Raw genomic sequence first — 20,745 nt, 5'->3', positions numbered from 1 at the left:
CTTACCTTTCTCTCTAAGCCCCGTTTGCACCTGATCTGCAACCATAAATACTTCGTGATGCTTAGTGTGCAGCCAAACGATGGCCGAATGTTAAACAATCCTTCACGCTCCCTCCCCTTGTTAAAAAACAGGCTCAAAAGAATGTTAATACTGTTCACGTTATCCATCGGCTCCGAAACATTCCGCTTTGTCGGGAAGAGAGATGAAAACCAAGCGCTTGGACACGCATATATGTATTTACATATTATGCGGTCGGTATATAAACATATATACGTTTTCTGCATATAAATCCAAAAAGAAAAGCACCACAGATGCCTCTGAAGAGGGAGGGGACGGGAAAGAGAAAAACTTGGCAAGCCAAATACATCCAAAGATTTCTGATCAGGAGCCACCTGCTTCAATATGCAGAATTCCCGAGAAGATTTAGAGGGAGAAGAAAAAAAAATTAATAAAATACCCCAAACACACACTTGCAACTGGAAGACGCCTAAGACGCGTGGAAATGGAGAGGATGAGAAGATCTCCTGAGGGTACAGATCCACCAGCCAAGTGAGCAATCGCCTCCAAAAATCACAGGCGGGGAGGTGGCTGCAGATCGTCCCCTGCTCCGGTCCCCGCCGCCGCCGCCGCCGCCGCCGCCGCCGCCGCTGCTACCTGTAGACACGCGCACACACACGCACACACACGCGCACACACACAGCACTACCCCCTCTCCTCCCCCACCTCCCGCTTCTTGGCGTTGCCGGGTGCAGGAGTCTGAATTAAGCTAGACCCATATATCAGACCCCGTCCTGCCCCCTCAGAGCCAGGACTCCCTCCCCCGCCACCCCTTCCTCTCCAGGTTTATTGCTCAGCATCCCCTCCCCTGCGAGACCCCTCCCTCCCCCGGGCCCAAGCCGCGATCGCAGTGGGGTGGGCTTTCTGGGGTGCGGGTCCGGAGGTGGCAAACGTGAAGCCGGTGGTGGTCCCTCCCTTTACAAGTTCCGCCCTCCTCCTTTCCTCCTCCCCCAGCGACCGAGCCTTCGCCCGCTCGCGCGGAAGGCGGCAGGAGGGGTTAAGGGCTCGGGGCGTCACGTGGGACGTTCACCAAACCACTCAGAGGAGCGTGAGAGTGAACGGCCGGGCCGCCAAGCCGCGAGGCCGCGGCGCGACGGGTGTCTCCGTTCCCAGCGTCATTATGCTCGGCTTCCCGGCGTCTGCGTCTTGGTAACTGAGAGCGCGGAGTTAGAGGCGAGCCTGTAGCGTGCCTCTTTAGTTTTTGTTCCTTGGTAGAGCTGTTGCTACCAAACTCCCCCTTATTTTCTGTTTCCACCAGGCAGAGGCAGAGGAGGCTCCCGGCCGTGGCGTGTGTTGTAGCCCCGACTGTGGGATAGTGTAGATGAAATGCCACTGCCTTTGGCCTCGTGCTCCTGGCTGTTCCCGCATCTTCTACCACTGGATAGGTGATTTTTTAAAAAATTCATCATAGCTCATCAGTGTTGGTTTTTGTGACGGGTGTGACTCAGTATACCACCTTGTTTACACCAACCACCTCCGACCAGCTACTCCATGTGAATTTGTAAAGGCTAGTGAGTTGAGGAACAGGGCCCTGACAACAGAAACATTAAATTAATCGATGCCAACGTGTAATAATACAAACAACAACAACAACAAAACCCAGAAAATCCACCAGTGGGAAATCGCTGGAAGAAATCAGTGACGGTTGGTCTAGAAAAGTGTTTTTTTTTTTTTCTTACTGTATAAGCACTTGCCTTACATTTCTTAATCTCATGTATGTTTTAATCTGTAAAATTTAGGTAGAAGAAAGGAACTTTAAAATATTCAACACTTAGGGGCGCCTGGGTGGCTCAGTTGGTTAAGCGGCTGCCTTCCGCTCCGGTCATGATTCCAGGGTCCTGGGATCAAGCCCCGCATCGGGCTCCGTGCTCAACAGAGAGCCTGCTTCTCTCTCTCCCCTTCTCCCTGCCGCTCTGCTTGCTTGTGCTCTCTCTCTAGCTCTCTGTCAAATAAACATATAAAATATTTAAAAATATATATATTCAACACTTAGACTGTGGTTGCCCAGAAGTGTCGCTCATTAATTAATTAATAACACTTAATAAGAAACCTAAGATTCCAGCATATATGATCAAAATTTTTTACAAAGTAATCTTCCCTATGACACATCATTTTTTCTTAGAAGGAATTTAGTACCACATTTTTCTGACAGTTTTAGGATTCAGTCCATCTTGTGACTTTTTTTTTCTTTTTTTAAAGTGACCTAAGGTGATGTGTTGACAAATAGTAGATTTCCGTATTCTCCTAGGAAAGTGAAATTTCATTCAACCAAAACACACGTCTGGTTCTTGGTGAAAGATCTACCTTGCGCAAGTTTGTCTAAATCCTAAATCCTGTAGAAGTTCTCTGAAATTTCTAAAATTCACCGGAATTTTCTAAGAAAAATGAGAACTGAGGATCTATTTCAGTATCAATAAAAGTGCCTAATTGAATCCTTCCAGCTTTCATGAGACCGTACAGTTGGGGTAGCCTGGTACAGGGCATCATTATAAAAACTGCAGAATCAAACATTTTAAAAAGAATTGAAGATAATGTGATAAAACTGTTTATTGTAATTTACAGATAAAAAGTTTTGTATACTTTTCTTATATCCCAAGGCCGTGGGAATCACTTTCTAAATGCGTCACTTGAGGTTGCTATCAGAACCCTAAAGGTAATAATGACTGAATATTTTTTCATTTCTAATATTTGGTACTTATAGTATGAGATTAATTTTAAATAGGTTCTATTGTATTTTTTCATTGTTCTTTTCACATCTACACCTTATCAGCTGAGCCCTATTATCTCATTTTTATGAATTAGTCTTACAAAAAAGCTAAGAATTTTTAAAAAATAGAATTGCCTTACAAATAGCATTTATCACAATCTGTAAATACAGGCAAATGAGCCACACTCCTTTTGCCCATTTTTCCCACTTTCCCAATCAAACCCTCTGAGGGAAATAAACCCACCCTATACCATCTGATGTCCAAAACAATGAAAGCAAGAAGTTTTGTTTTTTATGTTTTTCTTTTTTTGTTAGTATGCAGTTAAGACCTGGGACTCTGGAAACAAACTGCCTGAGTTTGAATCCTGGATCTTCCCTGACTTTGTTATTGCCTGGCTCATATTACTTAATCTCCCTAAACCTCAAATTCTGCCTCTGCAAAATGGAGATAATAACAGTACCTACTCTGTAGGAATGTTGTGAGGATTATCCAAAATAATGCCTGTAAAGCGCTTGGCACATGAGTAAGTTACTTTTCAGTGTTCACTCTATTTTTGGTATCTATGTGATGTTTTTCCTCTTCTGATTCAAACATCAGTATATGTAGTGATATTTGGGCTTAGCATTAAAAACTGATCATGAAATTTAGTTGCATTCATAGCATGGAAGTCATTAGTGATTACAGAGTAATTGCTAGACCCTCCCTGCCTTCTCTTTTTCTTACGGTCTTGTATCTGTGTTCTGTTAACTAATTTCAGTATAGGGGATCATATAAATGTCAATAACGAGCTAGAAAAGAAAACATTAAACACATGAATAGGGGATGAAGGCATTAATAAAACGGTAAAAATTTGAATTCAATTCACATTGCCAATCATGTGATCGTCTAGATTGTGACATTAACTGTGCTGGAGGTTGCTGCCTTAAACTGGCCAGATACTGTTTGGAATAAACACTGGAACTCTCTGTAAGGTCAAATACAAGTAAAAACTTTGTGGAATTAGCCCAAATGCATCTTCTCATTTGTAGACTGGGAAGGAGATTTTAATATAGCACATAACATATTAGCATTTTCTGAAAATATTGGCTCAAAAAGCCAATGTATTGAGTAGGAGTGGGGTAAAATATCACTAGAGGAATAGTGAAACCAGCTTTATAAGTATATTTTTATGACCTAATTGTTATGATGGAAAAATTTCCTTTTCCAGATATAAAAATGAAAATATTGGAAAAGGAAGTTAGGCTTGAAGGCATATATTATAGTGTATTTTCAGATACCTCAATGCAATAGTATATAGACTCAGTTTGCTTTCAGTCCAGAAATTCATTAAGTGGGAAGATCTTTTCCCCCAGTAATTATATATATAAAGAAAATTAAATGGCATGTTCTCCTAAAGTTTAAAAAAAAAAAAAAAAGCAAAAGTATTAGTCATTCTTTGGAAAATCCCAAATACTCATAGCAGGAGATGAGCACATTTTTCTTTCCCAAAAGACTTCAGAAGGGAAAGTATTAATAAAATATCATGCTTGGATGAAATTTTACTGCAACTTTCCTCCTAAACCATATTTATTTTACTTAAAATGGGTTAAAAATAAATAATATACCGTGAAAGATTTTATAGGGGCAGTGGAAGTTCATATTTCAGCTCCAAAAGAAATAAAAAGTAGAGCTGAATAATCTATCAATTTATGGAATTTGCCAAATATACCCCTTGCACACTTTCCTGGAAGTTTTTTGTTATAATCTAGACAAAAGATATAGATGTTACTAATACAGAAAAAAAAAGATCCTAACTTCCAGGAGTACCGGCATAGCCTGGTTGTATATAGTATCTATATGGCCACAATCCATCTGGTCTCCAACTCTGGTCTGTCCACAAAGCACCTCTCCTTCTGATGCAGTTTGTACAGCATGGTCAAATTCATCTTTTTTAAATCTAGCCTTTACCAAATCAAACCATTTTTTTTTTTAAATCCTTAATGAATCTGTAATTCCTATCATGGTGAAATACAAACTTCTTATCTCAAAATCCAAAGTTAACATATTCTCAGTTCCACTCATCTTTATTCAGCTTTCTCTCCCATTGCTTCTCTACCTAATCTCTATTTTTCCCCTATAAGATATAACTCCCTGGTCTCCAAGCTCAAATTTTCAACGTTTCTTCTCTTTGGCTATCCAAATCACCCACACTACCTACTGAAAACTTTCAAAAATACTACCTCAGAGGTTCTCTCAACCAGAAATTATTTTCCCTTACTCTAAATATAAGTAATGTGTACCTTCCATAATGCAATTGCACAGTCTATCTTGTGTCACCATTATTCCTAGATCTTTTGTTTGTCCTATCTTGTTTACAGGGTACCAATCTCTCACTCCAGGACCTTTGAACTTACCTCTGTCCTGGACACTCTCTTCCTCCTGATGGCTATATGACTTCTTCTTTCCTATAGACCTCTGTTCAGATGTCGCTTTCAAAAGATGATTTTGCTGACTATTATAAAAAATACCATTCTCCTCCTCATTCACTCTGTCTCCTTAACTTCTTATATTTGCTTTAGTGTACTTATTATAACCGAATTATACTTATTTGTTTGTTATTTGCTTCTTCACATCATGTAAATGTCATGAAATCATAGACTAGTCTCTTTTGTGTACTGTTCTGTGCCTGATGCATTATAGTGCTCTATACATAGTTAAACAAATGAATAAATGAATGAATGTGGTCAATTTGATTCACTGATAGCAGTTTTGGAGGCATGATTACAATCTCTAACTGCAGCCAACAATTGAACATAAAGATTTAAGAATTTGCTCAGATGTTCTTGAAAGACATTTCTTAAAAATATATGTCTTACTTAAAATACATTAAAGCTTTAATTACAGGACACAGGCCCCACTTTTTTGAGATAATGTTTAGAATGGGCATATATTAGCCCCAAATGTGTTCATAAAGCAGTGATACTCTACCATACTTCCAAAAATATGCTGTTCATTTAAGAGCCAATGGCACTTTATTATGTATGACTCAAATTCTGCATTTGCTCATTTCCCAGATTTTAACCATTTTAAACACAGTATCTAGGTAATGTTCTTTTTCAGAGGTTCTAAAATTCTTTTTTGGTAACTATTTAAACATTTGAAATTTATAGGAGCAGTTATGAAAACCTAAAATGACATTTATAATATACCATGTATTTAGTTCTTAAGTCAAGATTGCTTTGTTATTATTGAGTAAGTGAATTCTTATTCACCCATCCTTTGAGTGTTTCTCTCTACCTATTACCTTACTATTGAAGGAGTAAAAGAATTATAGACATGGTCCTTCTCCATCTGTGCAGTATCTGTGAGATAGGGTCATACCTAAACAATATCGTGACTTTCTGTACAATACAAAAAGGCTTTCCAGAGAAGGACATTCCCAGCAGAGGAACAACATGTATAAAGGCATGAGCTCACTTGAGTGCAAAATATATTATTAAAGGCAAGCATCTCTGTTTAGCTGGAGCACGGGAGGTCTATAGAGGAGGGCAAGAAATGAGCTTGTGTGTAAGCAGGGTCAGATAATGAGGGGATTTGTGTTTCAGGCGATGAAGTTTTGTCTGACCCTTAGGAAGGGCCAGGAGTGTTGTGTGATGACATCTGCCATTCAGAAAAGTCTGTCTATAGTAGCATGGGTCATGCTTTGAGAAGCAGAGGTAAAACCAAAGTCAGGGAAGTCAGTTACAAAATTATTGCAATAGTATGCAATAGTACACAAAAGAGATGTGGTTGTCTCAACTATGTAGTAACAACAAAAACAAAAAAAAATTAAGAGTTGTGCATTCATACAAGAAAAACTTAGAAACTGATTGGCTATGGAATGTTACAGAAAGTTTAATTTTTTTTTTTTTTAAAGCTGGAGCAACTAGGTAAGTGATACTACCAATTATACCAACTTTATGAAATAAGGATTTTTTTTCGTATACTTACTTTAAGACGGAAAATCTAAAACTCAGTGTAAAATTACTAAATTCAGGTAAAACAGTTTGAACTTGAAACTATGGAACCAGAGGATTCCAAATCCAATTAACTTACCACCATTGCACACTATACTCTTGAACTTAGAAAGAATGAACAGGTATGAGAATATGACTTTCAAATATTCAAGATTGTATTTAATATTAGTTCAGGAAAAAACTATTTGAGCTGGAGATTACTGGTAAATAACTGAAATTTAGGTATTCTGTAATGTTAATTTAAAAAGAAGTATGTTTGATGTCAAGAACTGTGTAAAACGTCAATAAACATCCAGGGGAGAGGGAAAGAATGTGAGATGGAGAGAAAAGGAGAGAGAAAGAGAGAAACAATCCAAGCTATAGCAAGAAAAACTCAATTGAGGATTGAATTTCTACTTAGGATCAATTCGACTAAATATGTGGAGGAAAGGATAAAGAACTAATAGCTTGAATAAATTCATCTTCTAAATAAACACTAATTTGTTTGTTTGTTTTTAATATGAAGGATTGGTTTCTGGAAATGACTGAATAAGATCTAATTAGACTAGCCTTCCTGAAGACAACAACTATAAAGTTATTTTGAACTCTGGACATAACACACACACACACACACACACACAAACTACAAGAAGGCATTTTAAAGCAAACAGAAGCATGCATATTCTTTTAGGTAATCGACACACAGAGAAGAGAAATTGTGCAAAGAGAGTTCTCATTTTTGCAGATATTAGCCTGGGGTCAGGAGGAGTCAGTGTGTTGGGAAAACCAGTGATTCCTTGCTTTGGGGAATCTGAAGACTGAATCCAGGGGAAACTGAGAAAGAGGGAAAATCTCAGGGAAGATAAAATAACATACAAAAGATGCTCAGATTCTGTCTGCTCACATCTTTGGTTGACCCTTAAACCACATCTGTGTGCAACATATTGATAGTAGCTCAAAGGACTTACTTCAATTAGTATTGGAGTCATTGACCAAATCAGATAGTTACTGCTAAAATAAAATAAATAATACTCTTTGGGAAAAAAAATAGAACTCAGAGTTCCCATAACTTAATATTCATGACATTCAAGATGTAACCCAAAATTATCTGACATACAAAAATTCAGGAAAATAGAATGTGCTCTTAAGAAAAAAGAAAACCAGCTGAGACCTAACCCTAGGTTATTTATTTATTTATTTAAAGATTTTATTTGTTTATTTGACAGATAGAGATCACAAGTAGGCAGAGAGGCAGGCAGAGACAGAGAGGGGGGAAACAGGTTCCCCGCTGAGCAGAGAGCCCGACGTGGAGCTCAGACCCTGAGATCATGACCTGAGCTGAAGGCAGAGGCTTAACCCACTGAGCCACCCAGGCACCCCAACCCTAGATTATTTAAATGTTGGAATGAGCCAACCAGGATTTTAAAACAGCCATTATAACTGTCCTTTATGAAGTAAAAGAATATATACTTGCAGCAAATTTTAAAAATAGGAAATTTAAACAGAGGAATATATATATATGATAAAAAGAATGAAAAGGACATTCTAGAACTGAAAAATACTATGTATGAGAAAAAAATCGGGACACCTAGTTGCCTCAGTTAAGTATCTGCCTTCACCTCAGGTTATGATTCCAGGGACCTAGGATCAAGCCCCACATAGGACTCCCTGTTCAGTGGAGGGCCTGCTTCTGTCTCTCCCTCTGCTGCCCCCCTACTAGTGAGTTCTCTCCCTCTCTGTCAAATAAATAAATAAAATCCTTTTTAAAAAATTCACTGGTTGTGGGCGCCTGGGTGGCTCTGTGGGTTAAGCCGCTGCCTTCAGCTCAGGTCATGATCTCGGGGTCCTGGGATTGAGTCCCGCATCGGGCTCTCTGCTCAGCAGGGAGCCTGCTTCCTCCTCTCTCTCTCTGCCTGCCTCTGTCTACTTGTGATCTCTCTCTGTCAAATAAATAAATAAAATCTTTAAAAAAAAAAATTCACTGGTTGAGCTTAACAGTGAAATGATGGAGATGACTAAAGAAAGAGTCAGGGAACTTGAAGATAGAGCAATAGACATCATCCAATGAAAAGAACAGAGAAAATTTAAAGAAAATAAACAGTATAAAGCAATCTCAAAAGGAGAACAACAGAATGGAGCCAAAAAATATTTGAGTAATGAACAGTAGTTGGAATTTCATGTATTGCCAGTGGTATGCAAAATGGTGCACCCACTTTAGAAAAGAGTTCAGATTCTTAAATGATAAACATATACTTACCATAGGAAACAGCAATGCTACTCCTAAGCATTTACCACAAGAAATGAAGGCATAGGTCTACACAAAGATATGTATGCAAATGTTCAAAGCAACATTATTTCATAATGGCCTCAAACTGGAAACACACTAAATGTTCATTAACTGTTGAATGAACAAATTGTATTGTATCCATATTTTGAGATACTACACAGCAATAAAAAAGACTACAGTATTAAAAAAACACTATCAGGGCACCTGGATGGCTCAGTTGGTAGAGTGGCCAACTCTTGATTTTGGCTCAGGTCATAATCTCAGAGTCCTGGTATCGAGCCCTGAGTCTGTCTCTATGCTCCATGGGGAGTCTACTTGAGATTCTCTCTCTTCCTCCCCAACTGCCCTTCCCCCTAGCGCACACTGGCACACTCGAACTCTCACTTGCTGTCTCTCAAATAAATAAATCTTAAACATACACACACACACACACACACACACACACTACAAAAATAAATCTCAAAAACATTATACTAAGTGAAAGAAGTCCAACACAAAAGACTGCTTTCTTTATGATTTTACTGATAAGAAATTCTAGAAAATGATAGACTGGAAGCGGAAATGATACAGGTTAGGAAATCTTTCTGGGTCATCAGGTCAAACCTTACATGGTAGCAATTGGAATGGTAAAGTAAGGATATATCTGAAATAGTTCAAAGGAAGAAAGTAATTATTTGGGATATTATTCCCTAATAAAAGAAAAAAATAAAAATGCTGCAGATGAATGTAAAAATAAGATATGAAAACATGTACCCAGAATACTTTATCAGTGTTTACTTGTTGAGACAGAGTGAGAAATTACACATTTTATTTTCCATACCATATAGCTACCCCACAATGAACAATTTATTTCTGCCAGTCTCCATTTATTATCTTTCTTAATCCTCACAACTAAATTATGAGGTGGGCTTACTAACCTCATTTTATAGATAAGGAAACCGAAACCCATGTTTAAGTCAATTGTTCAAGATCATACAACTAAAACACAGTAAAGCCAGATTCAAATTAGAGTCTGGCACAAAGCCCCTCCCCCCTTTTTTGGGCCTTACACTCTATTGAAAGAGTAAATTCTCAATATCATCACACACTGTAATGAAATCAAGAAAAAAGCAGACTGAGAAAGGACCATTGAATCTAGCAACATTTTTGCAGGAAGCAGTTTGAGTAGAGAAAAAGGGGAAGGGAAGACCTCTGGAGTTAAGAAGACTAATCAGAGAATGGATAAATAGAAAGAGGGTGTAGCTTCAATACCCAATACATTTATCAAGACCTTCAGTGTTCTTTCATCTCTAGGTGAAAACACTGACTACCTTTCAACATAATCCACTCTCTTTACAATGACACTGACAGAAACTCAGCTCAAGCCCAATTAACTAAAACAAGCAAATTCCTGAAAAGCAAAAACACAATTTATTGGTTAACTGGTTTATGTAACTGAGAAGTTTATGAGTGTATTTAGAGGCTTAACTGAGGTCATTAAGTTTTTCTCTTACCTTTTCTTCATTCTTTGGTTTGCCTCAGTTTTATTTTCAGGCAGCCCCTCTTCACTCTTGGGACAAGATACACCACCAGCTATGCCCTTTCAACCTGGCATCTTCAGGGAAAATTACTTTGTTAACTCCAGAAAGAAATTTTATGAAGGGCTTCAAGTGGTTTTGCTTGGATGATTCATTCCTTTCTGTCACTGACAATGGAGCTAATTTGCTTTATCAAGCCCAGAACACATGATTTACCTCTGTATCTGGTAAGAGAGACCACCAAGATTTACAAATACAGTAGTGATGTAGGAAGAACCTAGGATGGTTACCAGAAGACAAGTGAAAAACCTTTCTGGGCAACATACACTATAGCGATAATGATAGTTTGCCACATGTTGCTTTCAGTTTTTCTCCGGTTAGGTCCTTTCCAGTTCCTTCTATCTAGCAAAAGTGGATCAGATATTCCAAAACCACATTTCATGCTTCCCAATCTCTGAGTCTTTTGTTCAGTTTGTGTATGCTACTTTGAGTTCCTCCCCTAAACCTGCCTGATTAAATATAAATTCTAGACACTAATGCATTGCATATATTAGGTGCTTAATGAATGTTCATTGTAGGGAATTGTCTAAGTAATTCATTAGACATTCAGGAGACAAGAAGACACACAGGGCAGAGTCACTAACCTCAAAGAGCTTTTGATTAGAAGGTTAGAGAAAACACACATACAAATAACCACAGTATGAAACAAAACAATGCACCGAATACAAAGAACAAAGGTAATTTGAGAGGGAAAGGATGAAGCACATATGAGAAGAGGGAAATAGAGTTCAGAAAAGGCTGTGCTTAAATGAAGGTATTTGAGTTGGCTCTTAAAAGTGATTGAAATGCAGTGCATATTTGTTTTGAATTGAATAGATGAACAAATGAATGAGCTGATGTAAATGAAGAGACAGATAAAGCATGTAAATTTTAGATCATCTAAAAAAAGAAAGATTAGGCTTGAAATCTAAAAAGTAGTGAAGTCAAGAAATCTTTCCTTCCTTCTTCCTTTCTTTTCTCTTCTTTTCTTTTCTTTTCTTTTCTTTTCTTTTCTTTTCTTTCTTTCCTTCCTCCCCCTCCTTCCTTCCTTAATTTAATAAGGAATTGAACATGTTTGAAGAAGAGAAATATGAAGTGGAATATATTAAATTCGTTAAGAAAAAAATTGGTTAGATGTAAGATTTTGGTCTAGAAAAGTCAAGAGAATGAGATACAGAAAATAAGTAGAGTTTTAAAGACAAATCTTTTAAGAAAAAAATGATCTTAAAAAGACTTAGGAAACCAAAACAAGAGATTTTATAGGAAAATACCTCTCTTTAAGTGATGGGTTTAAATTTAAAGTGGCAAACATTAGTTCAGAGTGGATTTTCCTGTTTATAATGGATAACTGTGGTTTGTTTTAAATCTGTTCAATTGTAATTTATGGACTACATTAAAGTAACAAAATACTTCTTCATACAATATCTAGTGCCTACTTCTTAATAATCTACTTCAGCCGAAAGTTTAAAAGTGTTCTTCCAGTCATTTATATATAAATAGAGGTGTTAAGTGTCCCTTACAGTATTAGGAAATCAATATAAATATTTAATGTAAAGGAAAAAAGAGATGATTTAAGTATCTTAGGATTCAAGTTGAAGATAATTGCCCTCTCACATTTCATTCTCATTTTTTCTGTTTCAGAGAAATAAAAGTACTATATTCGATACCTAAAATAATATTTACAATTTTTAAATTCATGAAGCAGATTGCAAGCCTGAAGTAGCAGGTTCATATTTATTCTAATGCTCTCACAATGGAAAATGCATTAGAAGAACGTGATATTTGTGATGTAATTATGAAAAGGAATCTTTTAGGTTTTACCTTACCATATACATATATGCTAGGATTTCTGTTTATTTATGTAACAGCCACTTCGAGCTAACTACAACATTTGGATCACTAGAAGGTGTTAGATATTTGCCTCTACAGATTCGGGGAGTTAATGTAAAGCCTAGGATTCCCTGATAGAAATTTTCTCTTATAAAGATTGCGTGTGCGGGGAGGAACCAGGTAAAATGTTAACTCTGAAGTTGTTAGGCTTGATGACTAATGTGCACTGAAGGGTCATTTCATTACTCTGGGTCACACCTCATCTTTGCAGAGGCCGGGGGGATCTCTTCCCTCCTTCCGTTTGCTAAGAATTACAAATACGGCCCTCTCCATCTCTATACATTTCTAGTAAAATGCAGTGTACCGAGGAGGAGGGAATGTGAAAACAATGCACGCCCATGAATTAAGTTAAGCCTTTATTTCTCATCTTCTATTCAACACCTTCAAACACCCTGCCTGGTAGCCAGACTTGGTGATTTGCATACTTTGCACCTTACAGGTCTGACTTCCTTCTGTTTTCTCCTCCTGGAGCATTCCCTTACTGTGCACTTCCTTCCCTTGATCATTTCCCACCCAATACTCTCAAGACAAAATGTGTGAAGTTCAGCTCAAATATCCCCTCTTCCATGAATCCTCCTCCCTTTCCCCCCATGATGAAAGTAACACTTTTCTTCTGAACTTCTCTTGCACTGTATCTATAATACCGTCATTGCAGGCATCACTAACTGATTCATAGTGATTTTTATGAGTTCCTCATCTACTCTATTGGAAACATTTGCAGATTTTTTTGCTTTCTAAAAAATTTGGTGCATGGGTTGTCTCACATATAAATACTTCATAAACATTTTTGAACACATAAATGCATGAAAATGAATAATAAGTAATATAATAAATATAGAAAAATAAATGTATTAGAACCAAGATGATGGTAGTATATACTAGGGTAGTGGCAAGTGGAAATGGATGTCAGAGGAAAATTGTGAAAACTATTCAGGAGATAGAATTGATAGGACATGGAGAAAAAGGTGAGGAAGAGGGAGAATTCAATATTACTTGCAGATTTCTTACTTGAGGAAATGAGCAGCTGATTGTACCATTAACTAAAATAGGTAATTCTGAAGAAAACCCAGTATCAAAGGAGGAAAATAATTCATCCTATTTGGACATGTCAAATCCTAAGTGCCTGTGAAATCCAAGTGGAAAAAAACAAAACCAAAAACAGCTAGGGATTGATTATGGATCTGAAGTCCAGGAGACAGTGTGGATATATATTTTGGAATTATCAGCACATGCATGGTGATCGAGCTGTACCAGTGACTGGGAGAGATCACTAGGGACAGTTTGTAAAAAGGAAAGAGAAGGGGCCCTAGAATAGGAGAACAACTGCATTTTAGAGTGCAGGTGAGAGAGGAATCTGGAGACTGGGTAGTGAGTGGTTGAGGGGCAGAGAGATGAGAAGCATCAGATTGAGGAGAGGGATCAAAATGAGGACTGGACAGGGTCCTGTCAGGACATTGATTTCTTTAGTGGAATGGTAGGAAGGGTTAAGGCCAAGGCCGCTGGCTTTTTGGTCTGAAAGAACTCAGGAAGCCATGAGGAAGTCAACTGCAAACAAAAGGGACTAAAAGCATTACACATACAGCCAAGGACCATAGCCATGTTGTGTTGTGACATTAGAGATTAGGACTGATAAAAAAGGTGACCCCTACCTACGTTTGCTTCTGTCATTAGGGTGAGAGGCAGCTGTGCCACCTGGATGTGGGTCAAGCCATTCCCTGGCTTGGAAATGAGATATGCAATATTGTTATTGCAATATTGTTATATGTATAGGAAGAGCTCCATTTTAGAAAAATAAGATCTTGTTCTGGACTTAGGACCCAGGGATAAAGAGACCAATAAAATCACTTGAGAGAGGCAATGGTCTCAGACAGACAGACAGACAGACATAGACACATATACACACACACCACATACATACACAGAGAAATCAACTACTCCCAAAAGGCTGCAAATTGGTATTCCAAAAAACAATTGAATTGTTATTGAGAAAATCGATTAACAAAAATTACAATCTAAGAAACAAATACACTCACAGTAAATTGAAAATAACACAGCAATCTAAAAATTGCTTTAACCTGAGTATATTTAATGTTGTCAAGGAGATAGAGGAAGAAATAATACCATAAAAATTAAAGAGTAGGAATCAAAAACAATCAGGTATAAATGAAGAACAAAAACATATGAGAAGTAAGTAGCCCTGGAAGAAAACTATAACTACTAAAAATAACTGAAAAATAAAAAATGCCAGACTAGGTAAATTCAGAGGCAGTATTGAAGACTTCACCTAAAACATAGAAGAGAAAAAGCAATATAGCAAATATTAAATATTGAGAAAAGTGACAGAGCCTGGTGCTTCTGCCTAGGACGTGGAGATATGGAGAGTGTTGTTCCTATCCCAAGAACAAGAAAATGCAAAATCATAACTTGTCTTGAACCCATCAGACAGCTAAGTTCTCAGGGCAAAAAGCAGCATGAACTCAAAGGAAAGTCAGGTTTCTCCACACAGAGACAGGACTCGAACACGCTTTACCTGTGGTCAAGAATGTGAAGAGATATAGAGGTGGATACCAGGTGAACACAAACGGGTGAGAAGAATTCAACCAAAATGTTCATAAATGGGGATGCCTGGGTGGCTCAGTAGGTTAAGCGTCTGTCTTTGGCTCAGGTCATGATCCCGGGGTTCTGGGATCGAGTCTCACACTGGTCTCCCTGCTCTGCAGGTAGCCTGCTTCTGCCTCTGCCTGCCGCTCTCCCTACTTGTGCTCTCTCTCCTTTCTCTCTCTCTTTGACAAATAAATAAAATCTTTAAAAATGTTCAAAAATTGCTAAACGCAATCTGTAAAGAATAAAATCTTTAAAAATATTCATAAATTGCTAAAGGCAACCTGTAAGAGAATCTGGGGCCATAGAAACAAGGGGAATTTGCACCCACTTACAAGTCTTTTCTTTCCAGACTTCCAACAGAAGCTAATGAGAAAGATCGCTGGCAGGGTTGGTGACTGCAGAAAGCTTCCCTCAGTGGTGCAGGCCTGGAGGAAGGAAGAGGTCTTGCAGTAAGACCACGGATCCTGCAGAACAAAAGCCATCATCAGTCACTGAAGGAAAGGCAGCAAACTATCACCCCCAGCACACAGCTGAGGAAGACCCACTGCAGCTGGAGATGGATGGGGAAAAAAAACCCTCTACACTACAGATGATGCCAGATATAAGTCTGACAGCATACTGGCATTTCTTCCCCTTTAATGTCATATTGTAGATCTTTTGCTCTTTTTTAAAATAAAGATTTAATAATGCATAAAGCTGAATGACTTCCTGGGCAATGTAATTTAAGTTTAGCTATCAAGTAAAGGGCCATATCTTGCCAAGTGATGTTGTGCTTACTCTTTAGACAATCACCTTTTTCACAGTTTCTGTATATCCCCTTGGGCTTTTACTGTCATTATTTTTTAAAGTATCAATAATTTTAATGTCAATGGCACAATGACCATCTACCTCATTACCAGTCTGCATACTTATCTGAATTTATGTGTTCTGTGATGAATATGAAAATAAAATATTCCTCATTATTTCAAACATTTGCTAGAGTGTTTTGAGAAAAGTATATTCTTGAACCATCAAAGCCTTCCTTAATCACTCTCTGAAGAAGATGTTGTACTACTGCTGATATGACAGTGGGCCACACCTTTCTTCAGAATCTCCTTAAATCCAACTCTGAGTAGAACTCCAGTCATAAGTGATTGCCTTCCCATGTCTTCCCCCTGTTGAGAAGTGGTTGGGAATGTTTGCAGGTCTCTCCTGATGAAACTCTTATTTTAGCCCCATCACTCAAATGGATCATGATATACAAACTGATGGATTGTTTAGGGGTTAAATGAAATAATGAGGTAAGAATTCAGGATTGAATAATACCCTACAAGCACCCATAAAATATTGTATTTCAAGACCATTTTTATCTAATTTCAATACCCTCAATAACTTGTTTCTAGTATTGAGCAACAAGGATTACACTTGAAGATTAAGGAGCTCAAGAGCCAAATATTTTCCTGGTGTTAGCCATAAGGAGAATTCACCATTAAAAAAAAACCTGTAAACCCTAAACCAAACCACACCTAACCAAAACAGCAGAAGAATTCAGGAATATACTATCTGTATGCCAAATCTAATAGCCATACTTTTCTGAAATGGCAGCTTCAAAGACTATCATTTTTCAATATGTCCCTTACAACTTTTAATTTTGGTCACTGGACCAATGCAAGACACCGTAGTAAACTACTTTGTCAGTCTCATTATCCATACACAACTCAGTGTTTTCTTCTTTTCGACTCTTTTTTTTTTCAAATTGACTTTCCTTTCAACCCATCTCTAGAACTCTAGTTCTGTAGTAAATATATTTATCTTTTTTCACTCATTGTTTCCTTAAACTTCCTTATACTAACAGGGCATAGCTCCCCCTGAAGACCTGTTAGGTACTGCCTATTCATACTTACCTTAGTTCTATTACCTCAGAGAGCAAAAGGCACTTTGGCAATCTCTTAGCTCACCATTGCTGCCTCTAGATATATTACTTTTTCTCTGGAGTGCAAAATCTTTCTTCATTTGATGTGTAATATTTGGTACGACTCTTTTTTCCTGCTGTCACCCAGTGACCTCCTGTTTATTTCTCTCTGTTTGTTGAACATTAAATAAATAAATAAATAAATAAATAAACTCATAATTTTCATTTTCATCACCACCCTTGCCACCATCATAGAAAACTTCAACTCTCGCGTGAACAGTCTCCAAGAGTCTTAAAAATACTTACCATAATTGAAAGTTCTAGAACAATGATACTTTCTAACAATTACCAATAAGAATATGGAATTTTAAAAGCAAAAATTGCATACAAAGAAAGGCAATTACTTTCTCCCTTTAAAGATATCCAAACAGACTACTTTAGTCAGCTTTGTAAAACTTCTCCGCAGTTGGGCTGTACCTGAGTAAGGTGTAGCATGCTTCACAAGGAATAAGCTTTTTAAGGTAACCAACCATCTATTTGGAAATATGTGAGGAAACAAAAGGATTAGTATAAGCTAACAGAACATGTGGATTTTAGAAAGAGCCATAAACAATGTTAAAAAAAAAAAAAGCTAACAATGTATGGATGAAAATAAAAAACTATACACGATCACATTGTGCAGGTGCACTCTTTTGCCAGGAATGGGGGTAAGGGAAATAGTTCTGTCTCAGGCCCTAGGGATTGTCTTCCTCCTCATCCAGTGCTGCCATCTGCTGACCTCTTCTGCATCTCACACTTTTTATGTCCCACATTAGATCAGAACCAAGGTTATTAATTTTAATAGCAAAAAATTCTTAAACTCCCTGGAGAGAGCTACCTTACATTCACATTCTTTGGAGGCTTTATCAGTGATATTTCTAAAACCTGTAGCTACTCCACTGTCTGCACAATTCTGGGATTTAAGAAGATTTGCTCTTCTTCCAAAAGCTCTGAAAATGCCAGCCTTGGCTTCTTATTGCCTGGGAATGGCCTTTCTGCTCTTCATGCTCTCTTCTCTGTACCTTTTGACTCCTCTGGGCCCCTCTGAACTGTGCTACGGCAGTAAGAAGCTAGCTTATTAAGTTTTCTGGTAGGAAGAGTGCGGTTTGGTCCATTTCTGTTCAACAGAATTTTATTGGAGCTTCACATTTGAGTCCTACTTCACAAAGGTTCCCTCTCTGCACAGAAAACATGGAATCCCGATTACTTTATTCCAACACCTGATACTGCTTCCAGCCTCCCTTACTTAGGTTGTACTGCTTAGCTATTTGTGCTTCCTGGAGACTGTAGGTAGAAATGACTTCTGTGGGAAGAAAAAAAACATACCAAGGTCTCAGAATCATACTTTTCTGGATGATTCAGAAGAGCAAAATCTGACTTTCTAAGTTATGTGTCTGTCTGAATCACTAATATCTCCTATCAAAAATCACATGGGTTAGTAAACATGTGTTCTAAAAAATATCTTACCTTTTTAGTGAGTTTTGGCCAGATCTTCAAATTTGTTTATGGAGAACCATTAAATATGAAGTACAGTTGGGACCAGTGTATTTCAAAGTATGGTCTGGGTCCTGCTTCATGGTATCATTCCTGAGTCCTGCTCCACATCCTCTGGTCCCACATGCTGTAGAGTGTGGCCTGGGGATCTGCATTTCCAAGGTGCTAACTGGGAGCTTCTTAGGCATAAAGTTGAAAATCAGTGTGCACATGGAGGTTGCATTAGTAACTCTATGCTACCGTGCATGAATCTGCAGAGCTTTTAAAAAATACAAATGCCTGTCCCGGGCCCCAGACCCACAGTGACTCAGAATCTTCACAACTAGAGCTTCCAAAAGCTTCTGACAGAGAACTAAAGAACATTGGCATTGGGCAGATATACTTTTTACTGATTAAGAAGAACAGCTGTCGGGGTGCCTGGGTGGCTCAGTGGGTTGGGCCTCTGCCTTCAGCTCAGGTCATGATCTCAGGGTCCTGGGATCGAGCCCCGCATCGGGCTCTCTGCTCAGAAGCCTGCTTCCCCCTCTCTCTCTGTCTGCCTCTCTGCCTGCTTGTGATCTCTGTCTGTCAAATAAATAAATAAAATCTTTAAAAAAAAAAAAAGAAGAACAGCTGTCATTATTGAATACTTGCTAAGCAAAGTACATGTTACCATATCACTTAACCCTCACCGTAACCCTGTGAGTTTGGTAGTACAATTAAGCATTCATGACTGTTGCTGTTTTTCAACACATAGCTTAGAGATGCTGAAGAATTCATCCACTGAGGGAGCTGTAGGAATGGGACTGGAATCTCTTCTGTTTGACTCTAAGGACTGGCCTGTTCTTCACTATCATAGAAGACCTTTCTTCCTGCTATCAGGTTTTTTGTTTTTTGGTTTTAAGATTTTATTTACTTATTTATTTGCTGCGATCAGTTTTTTACAGTTACCATTTTAAACGTTAGTACAGATTTTCTTTCCTTGATTTGCTTTTCTCCTTTTTGATTTCAAAATTAGCACAATCTTCTTAATGTTTGGCTCTTCATTTTTTCTTTGTAATTGTTGGTGTAGAATTAAATATCTGAGATATCTAACTTGTATGCTGCTTGTGCACAGAGCATTTTATGACACAGGGAGTTGTTTTTTTGGTTTTGTTTTACAATTTTATTTATTTATTTATTTATTTATTTATTTATTTATTTGAGATAGCGTGAGAGAGAGCGCCAGCAACCAGCGTGGGGGAGGTGGGGTGGGGGTGTAAAGGGAGAGGGAAAGGAAGCTCTCCATTGAGTGGGGAGCTCAACACGGGGCTCCATCCCAGGACCCTGGGATCATGACCTGAGCCAAAGGCAGATGCTTAACCGACTGAGCCACCCAGGTGCCCCGAGAGAGAGGGAGACTTAACTAAATTGTTTCATGGCTTAACTTATTGCCACAGTCTTCATCCGCAATGGAAATCTTTTATTACTTTTAGTCCAAAACATCAGGCAAGATGCTTCATATGTGTGCTCCTTTAACAAACTCTTTAACTCTGTCTTACCTTAGCCTATATTATTGTAATGATATAGTTACTGTTCTACCAGACCATGAACTTCTCAAGGAACGAGGTGGTGTCTCTTATTTCCACATGCCCAAGGATGATAGACTGAAGGCCTTCGGAATAATGTATTGAGAAGCAAATAGTTCCATATACCACCTATACCACCATCCTTCTACCATGTGTATATATACACATGACTTAATTTTGCAAAACCCTGACTCCTTTGTTTGTAATACAGGATAATAATGTCTATCTGTTGGACTTGTTCAAGAGAGGTAAGATGGAAAATAAACAAATGATAAGTAGCTATACATAACAAATAAGATAGCATAGTATGTTAGAAAGTGATGAGTACAATGGAAATGAAAACTATAGAGCATATAAGGGGTTGTCAGCTCTGACAAGAATGAGAATAACAGGATGGTCAGGTTAGGACTCAATAAGATAGTAATATTTGAATAAAGCTTGAAGGAGATGATGGAATTAGCAGGTGGATACCTGAGAGAGGAGTATTTTAAGCAGCTGGAATGGTCAGTGCAAAGATTCCAAGGCAGAAGTGTGCCTGGTTATGTTTTAGGAACAGCTAGAAGGCAGTGTGATTAGAACAGAGTAAGAGAGAAGTCGGAAGATCAGTGCTTCTCAAACTTCAATGTGCATAAGAATTGTCTGGAGAGATTTTGCTTTTCTAAAATGCTCCCAGGTAATAAAGATGCTATAGGCCCATG

General features: G+C 38.1%; 1 protein-coding gene and 1 long non-coding RNA gene across 3 annotated transcripts in view; one reads left to right on the top strand and one right to left on the bottom strand.

Moving 5' to 3' along the window:
- The window catches only part of NLGN1 (neuroligin 1), an 836,848-nt gene extending 836,231 nt beyond the window's left edge, over window positions 1–617 (bottom strand). The window contains exon 1 of one of the 2 annotated variants that reach the window (XM_047730685.1): window positions 458–617. The gene's annotated coding sequence lies outside the window, so the exon portion shown is untranslated. The other variant, XM_047730703.1, reaches the window with a different exon arrangement.
- A 111-nt stretch (window positions 618–728) lies between these two features.
- LOC125100519 (uncharacterized) lies at window positions 729–10,764 on the top strand. The gene is made up of 4 exons (XR_007127578.1): window positions 729–1,206; window positions 1,316–1,442; window positions 2,620–2,710; window positions 10,548–10,764. It is a non-coding gene; the product is annotated as an uncharacterized LOC125100519 (long non-coding RNA).
- The last annotated feature ends 9,981 nt before the right edge of the window (window positions 10,765–20,745 follow it).

The sequence above is a fragment of the Lutra lutra genome, chromosome 1 (genome assembly GCF_902655055.1).
Source record: "Lutra lutra chromosome 1, mLutLut1.2, whole genome shotgun sequence".
Classification (NCBI taxonomy): Eukaryota; Metazoa; Chordata; class Mammalia; order Carnivora; family Mustelidae; genus Lutra; species Lutra lutra.
The sequence above is the reverse complement of the archived record's forward strand: the minus strand, read 5'-3'. Positions and strand labels throughout refer to the sequence as shown.